At 42.7% G+C, this 7,846-nt stretch overlaps 1 pseudogene; it reads right to left on the bottom strand.

Moving 5' to 3' along the window:
• Nucleotides 1-250: 250 nt before the first annotated feature.
• Nucleotides 251-368, bottom strand: LOC126177872 (5S ribosomal RNA; annotated as a pseudogene).
• Between the last annotated feature and the right edge of the window lie 7,478 nt (nucleotides 369-7,846).

Raw genomic sequence — 7,846 nt, 5'->3', positions numbered from 1 at the left:
TCTTTTCCCGTTTCTCCAAATGTCCATCTGTGTTGGCTCCTTTTCCGTACTCACACTGGAATGTCTTAGAGAGATCTAGCAGTTCTCTTAAAAGAAGGAATTTACTGTTGTATATTTTACTCATACTGTGATCTCGTGCTTAGGTACTAGAGCTGGAGCATTTTTTGTTGCTTCTTATGATTAAGCACTCCGTCTTCAGGCCACAAATGGCCCATCGGGACCATCCGACCGCCGTGTCATACCCCAAAAATGGCAACAGCGCATGGCGGCCTGGATGGTCACCCATCCAAGTGCCGGCCACTCCCAACAGTGCTAAACTTCGGTGTTCTGACGGGAACCGGTGTATCCACTGGGGCAAGGCCGTTGCCCTTCTTATATTTACATAAATAAATTTGCTTTAGGGGTCTTGTTGGCTATTCATCAAATTAATTGTTGTGGTTTGGTCATTACTGTAAAGCAACTAACCGATTAATCAACTACGTTTTAATTACACAGTTATTGAAGCACTTAGATTTTGGTCGGTGTCTGGGGCGGGGTTTGTGATTTGTGTTCTTGTGCTGGGCCTTGAGAATTTACTTATTTTTGGTGCTCAGTCTTGCATGAATTATATCTCTGTTTGTATGCCTTCGCGTTCCCGAGTTGTTCCTAGCTTCTTATCCACTTCTCGCCGATTTACCGGGCTGTGTACGTGTGTGCTGCGTGGTGTTCGGGCTCCTGTCTTCCGGTAGCCGCGGAGGTGGTGCGGCCTCCTCGTTTTCTACAGAATCTCTCTACTCTCTGTGTGGCATTTGGACTTAAATTTAAATCAAAGTGTTCGCTTCCGTAAGCCATCCTAGTTAATCGGGCGCTCCCAGAACCAGGTAGTCAATCGCGCACAACAATGTAGAGCCAAACACTCCACACCAGGATGGTCCTGTACAAGTAGCCACCCACTTGGACGAGCAACCGCCTATCACGCTCTGTAATGACATGTTCACCTTTCGTCACACGCTCCTCCTCTTTCTCCCACTCAACTCTCAGGCTACGACAGAAGGTTGGTGCAGGCTGAGTCTGTGGATAGACATTTGTTACTTCACAATAGTTGATCATCCTTTGTTTGAAAAGATATGCTTAAAAGGTCAATAACATACATATACTGCCCCGGGAAAATCGTAAGAACAGAAGTTTTACGTTTTACATTAGCTAATGCTTAGATTCATTGAGACACGATCGTGGTTTGCCTTTGAGACTGGTGGCTTCTATTGTTAAAGTTTGTTAATCGTTGTATTATTTCTGTATTTCCTCCATAGATAAATATTGGTGTGGTTGCATTTAATTGACTTGCAGGAGCAAAACTATTTTTAAATTGATCCTTTATCACTTGGTAATAGGTGTGGGGAAATTAGTATTTATTTGGCTCTGCTGGTACATGCGTTTAATCATTTTATTATTCTTTCGGGAAATTAGCATATGTTTGTCTCAGCTGGTTAGGTGCATTTACGTATTTTGCTGTTCTGTGTATATTTGTTTTTAAAATTTGAGAGGACATTTTGAAATTCAATTATTTGTACAGGGAGGGCATTCATTATTTCAGCTTCTGTGGTTAAGTACATTCTCAGCAAGACTACGGTTTGCCAGTAAATTTTCTTTGCAATTTGAATTTAATATTGTCTATGAGACACAATTTTGGCATAAAAGGGCTGACTGAGTACGTTTACTTTTCCTGTGGAGTGATACTGAATGGTGGCATACCAGTCTCTCGCTTTAATTACATTGTTAGTCAGATTAACGTTCATATCTTAGGTCATGATTTCTGTCTTCCCCAGTACTAAATTTGATATTTGTGGCTTACGACATTTTTACATGAGGAAATTGTCAGCAGAATGTTCATATAACTGCGTGTGTAATCTATGGACAATCTGTTCCCGAGGGCCGTAGTGGAGGTCACAGACAACAGGAAGAGAGAGATGGACTGGAGGAAACAAATTCTGAGTGCAGCGACAAGGCTGTGTGAGTGATTTTGGGAATCAGTCCTCCGTGGATATTGTCTGCAGAGTGACTTCTGGCTGTAGCACTTTCCTGCTTACACTTAGGGTCAGACGAGAGAGCGTCGGTTAGCAAAACATTTTATCTGGACCAGGCAGCAGTTGATCGAGAAGGTGGCCAATTGGCGGAAAGTGGGCTGATGCAGCCATTTAAGAGAAACTGCTGTAAACTGATCCTCTGTGAAAACAGTGGGACGGTCATAAAACTCTGTACATTCTCTTTTTAGAAGCAGTGACGATACAGGCAGAGTGCCTGGTGCATCTGTTTAGTGGAGGCAAGACTGTAACTCCCCTTACGCCAAAAAGTCGCCAAGTTCTTTTATCGAGCGGCTGGCACAAGTCTGGGAAGCTTAAAAGCTTTCCTTCAGAAACTGGACATGGTCAGCCAGGAATGATTAGATCTCTCCGTAAATGAGGGACTGTGGTAGATTTTTTTTCCAAAATCATTACCATGCTTACTGAAGAATACTCAGTATTGTAGAACACTCAGTATAATGTCGTTTATTGAAACTGAACAACACTTCTCGAACAATCACTATATACACACAAAGAAACAAATAACATGTAGACGACCATTCATCAAGAGCGTCGGTGAGGTCCGTCGGAGCTGGTCCTAGCTCGGCGAGGACCTGGCTGCACTGCTGCTGCGCTGGCCTTATAAATCCGGCGGAGGTCGGCGGAGTACTCCAACTTTCCCTGTATCTGTGAGGCGACTTCTGCAGAAAAAGGTTCGCATTAATCTCTAGCAAGTTCGGTTTGTTTTAAGAATTGTTTTCCTCTTGGTTGCGCCTGCAAGTGCTTGTGTGTGTTATATGGTACACAGGGGTGTCTTGAGTGTAGTCTGCCTGGCAGGGGCCGTCTGTGGCAGACGTAACACTTCCCGTGAGAATGACGCCCTCAGAAAATCTTCTTTTTTCAGACGAGAGGAATTTGGAGCTGCTGATTGGCTCCTCTCAGGATATGCGGTGTGGAAGTTTGCTCCTCCAGCGTGGCAATCAAAGTGCTGTGTCTGGATTGACTACCAGGCCAACAGAACCGTGAAGATGGGAGATTCTATGCGTAGAGGATGCTTCAATTGATTTTTGCAATGTGGGGGCGCTTTCGTTTTTGCTAATTCTGCTCCTGTGTCGAATCTTGGTGGAAAGTGGTTGTTATTCTTTGCCTTCTTTATCTTCTGGTCCTCCCTTGATGGAGAATTTTGTCTAATGGGTGAGACTTGCGGTCTGTATCTTGTGGTGGACTAATAATCAGTGGCAGTTTCCAACTGTACCAACAATAGTGAAAGGGTACAGTACCGCCCGACATTGAAAATAGGTACAACATACTTCATTATTTTTGTCAGAACAACACTTTTTTTTGTAAAATAACTCAATTTCAATTAATACAGTGAAGCCGGATACCAGTGTAGGAAAGAATGACAATTTATTTATTTAATTTATCATATGTGCACTCCCACAAAATAAATCCCTACATCCAGTTTGGTGAGATCTGTGAAATGAATGAATGTATGGTGGTCTGCTAACCGCAGATAGTGAATGTGAATATATGATCATCTTTGAGACGATCCTTTGGTGGGACCAAAGAGATGAAACTTACCTGAGCTTTGAGCGCCTGAAATGTGGCTGACCAATACGGTAGCAAGGTGCTCCCCCACTTCGACAGAGGTGCGAGAGAACCTGAAGAATGGCCATGTTTCAGCACTCTGCCGCTGGATCTTGTGCTGTTAAAAACCGTCTTAGTTATGCTCCATAAAGACAAAAGAGTGGAGACATGGTATGCATGTGGAATATTTAAGAGTAGTTTGAAATAATAATTTCTCTATTTCAGGAACTTTTGTGGGGAGAATTAAATGTCAGGCAGGTAATATTAATGGGATCGTAGTAATCTTCGGAAGCGACCAACGGTCACAATGAAACCACGTGTAGCAATAAGTTGAAATACTTCCGTGTGCTTAAGTTAAGCTGAATTACTAGCGTGTGTACAATAAGTTGAAATATTTAAGAAATAGCGCATGTACCATAAGTTGAAATATTTAAGAAATGGCGTGTGCAGGACTTGAAATTAGAGACGAGTACTTCCACGTGGTGAGTACTGTGTGGGTCTCAATCTGTGTATGAGACAAAGGATAAAGTGAAGTACTCGTCCATGGTATCAGTTGAGGACTCGCGTGTGTGATGAATATGTTCTTAATATTACTTTGCATGATATGATTCCGTGTGACACTTGATTCAAACTATAAAACTCTGAGAGAGAAGCAAGGTGAGTCGGCCGTCTATCCAGCAACGCCACTTGGCTTGCATTGCACGAGAAGATGTGCATATATCTCCAGAGTTCATAGTAGGAAAGTAGAATTACAAAGTGGGGCAGCGTCGTGTGAAACTGGGATAAATATTAATTGAAGTGGGAAAGCTGAAAGTGATAATGTTGTGACTAATCCCTGTGTAGTATTTCATGTTGTAGTGTGGTGTATGTCATGTAATTTAAGTATGTGTGGTTTGCATGGGAGAGTAGCAAGGTAGTTTCAGAGGTAGTGGGTATGCATAAATAAGATAGTGAAAAGAAAAAGATTGGTGGCCTTTTCCTTCGAATTGCATGTTGTCATGATATCCAGAATTTATAATGTGTGCGCCACTCATATTCAGTGCGATGGCCACATGTTGATAAAAGCCGTTAAATGAAAAAGGAAAATGTGGTATTGCCAGTGCGTAGTGAACAGAGTTCTGTAAATTGCTGATAGTCAGATGAGCGTTTCCGTTGCGCATTATTCATACAGGAGGATAATTTGTATCTTTATGGTGAGTACTAGAGTTCATGTTACTCGACAGATAAGAATGAATCCACTCGCTTGGCAGACCACTCATCTTGCAGGCCTGACTGCTTGATGCCACAGTATGAGCAAGGCATGTGGGTGCCTCTCAATGGAACTACATATCATCTCCGACATATCATATGCCATGAGGGTAAACGTATTTGTCCGGAGTCGGCCATCGGACGTTTCGCAATACCAGCACATACCATAGTGTCTATGTGTCGGATTGGTTTGGCCAACCAGCAAACGGGTGCACCTCATACTGAAAACTGCTGGGATGTCAGGAATCTGACAGGGAAGTTCCCCACGTTCTGATAATAAAAACACCCGACCGCATAATCTGCAAATGTTCGTTGACGCATCAAACCATTATAGCTGTTGTAGCTCCTCACCCACAGCACACCATTCCCTGTTGCCGCCTGAATCAAGGTGAAAGGGTAAAATACTGCTGCACCGGCGTATGTTTGTTAAATGACATTCACAGCTCCATGATCTCCAGTGAACTATAAATTTGTGGTATGCGTGGCCGTAGTTGATTCCATTTGAACAGAGTTTCACCTCACAGAGGACTCATGTAAACAAAATCAGATTGCATTGAAAAAGGGATTAATTCAGTTTAGAATTAGTATAGGTTTCACCCCAAAGAATGCTTTGCCAATCGAACACCATCCCTTTTCTGATTTGTGTTTGTAATTTTTTGTGTAAGATTTATCAGTTCATTGTAGCTATAAAAGGATTAATAAAACTTATCATTATTTTGTAAATTTAAACACTAGCTCAACTGTTCACTGCTGTTGCTTTATTGTGGTGGTAGGTGGGTACACCAGACATTTAAGGTTCACCCTTATTAAATTAATCAATTTGATATTTAATTTGAGTTCTGAAAGTGACTGTAGGCATAGACTACAAAAGTGCCATGAGTAAATCTACTAAATTCGTACATAAAAATTAAGGCGGTAGCTCACGATTTGAAGGTTATTGAGAGGATAATACTTTTCTCTGTATAAAGATAATAATAATTGGTATCACTCACACATATATCTATAATAAAAGCAAGTGGCGTCATGTAGTATCAGTTGTTGAAATTCTCACTGACTGTTGTATGACATTTATTATTTATTGTAAGCATTACCACCAGTTAAACAAGCCGGCCCTTGTGGCCGAGCGGTTCTAGGCGCTTCAGTCCGGAACCACGCGACTGCTACGGTCGCAGGTTCGAATCCTGCCTCGGGCATGGATGTGTGTGATGTCCTTAGGTTAGTTCGGTTTAAGTAGTTCTAAGTCCTAGGGGACTGATGACCTCAGATGTTAAGTCCCATAGTGCTCAGAGCCATTTGAACCAGTCAAACAGAGTGATTTTTAATCGAACTCTGAACTTAAATAGGCTGTGTAATTATGAATACTGATGCTCCTGTATGATTTTGGGTTCCCCCTTCACGCGGCAGACACTATCGCTGCACCGTGCGTCGTTTTAGCTCTGATAGAAGCAGCAGTGGCTTCATCAGCAAGCTTCATATAACGTACGTTCTTGAAAAAATTGATGCACAGCCATAAACACATCAAGCAGCGCAGAATTCTACAAATATATGACCACTGATAAATGACATTAATCAAAATGCTAGAGTGCAAAGAACTGCCTTGAGGACAATGCGACAAGTAGCACCACAATAATAAGTAGTCCAGGGACACATTTCATTATTGTAGTTTATCAGTATTAATTATCGTCTAACACCTCACTTAGCTGAGTGATTAGCGCATCTGACTGCCATGAAATGGGCCTGGGTTAGATTCCCGGCCAGTTCGAAGATTTTCTCCACTCGGGGACTTGGTGCTGCGTTGCCCTCATTTTCATTTCATCATCAGCGACACGCAAGTTGTTCATTGCGGTGTCACCTGAAAAAACTTGGAGCTCGGTGATCGAACTTCCCCGATGGTGACTTCTGGTCATCAATGCCGTACTATCATTTCGAAAGACAAGGTCTGAAACACAGAGAAAGTGGTTCTTCAAGCGCAGGATATAATAAAGGAACAAACTACACTGTTGTATCTTAGTTAAATCGAAATGGAGAGAGGAAGAAGGAAAGAAAAAGAAAAAGGAAAAGACGAGGCGGGTTTCGGCTGGAGGAGGGAGGGGGATAAATTAACTATTGCAATGACTAAAATTGGGGGGGGGGGGGGGAGGTGAGAGATGGGTATGGTCTTTGGGAGTGGGTATAGAGCAATGTGAATGATAATTAAGAACGAGTATCTTACGTGTATGAGACATACACTCGTTGTGTATTGAATCTTTATTGTTTCAATTTAATTACGAGTCTTGTGTTTTCATAAGAAATATAACATGCGGTATTGGATTTGTAACAGCATTTTGACGTATACTATGTGATCAAAAGCATCCGGAGACCCCCAAAAACTGACATTTCTCATGTTAGGTGCATTGTACTGCCGCCTACTACCAGGTACTTCATTTCACCGACCTTATTAGTCATTACACTTCGTGAGAGAGCAGAATGGCACTCCGCGGATCTCACGGACTTCGAACGTGGTCACGTGATTTAGTTTCACTTGTCACACGTGGTTCATGGTGTGGGTTCCTGTAGTCATGTCCTAGTTCATGAACCACGGGCAACGTATGAGTGGCCAAGTAAGTGGTCCCGACAGTCGGGATACCAGTTACTTTGGAATAAGGCTGGGCATCTCGGACATATTCTGAGTCGTGGTCACCTTTGTGCTCATACGGCAAAGACTACCAAATCCACCGGTTAGTCCCTCAGCCGTTAGGGGTAAAACCCAATGGGATTCGGGGCAAGTAAGGCTAGCAACCTGCTTCCCTGGTACTTTAAATATGATGCTGGCAAAAATCAGAGGAAAATGCCTCGGACCTTTGGAGGTGACGGAGTCCCACCTCTAACTGACAAACCAGGGACTCCTAAGATACGACTAGGCAAGCAAATGGTAATGAGATGGGGAGCTATTAATATCAATGGGGGCTACTCTGGGAAGAAGGTAGAGCTGG

The sequence above is a fragment of the Schistocerca cancellata genome, chromosome 3 (genome assembly GCF_023864275.1).
Source record: "Schistocerca cancellata isolate TAMUIC-IGC-003103 chromosome 3, iqSchCanc2.1, whole genome shotgun sequence".
NCBI lineage: Eukaryota > Metazoa > Arthropoda > Insecta > Orthoptera > Acrididae > Schistocerca > Schistocerca cancellata.
This window is presented reverse-complemented; position numbering and strand designations above follow the sequence as displayed.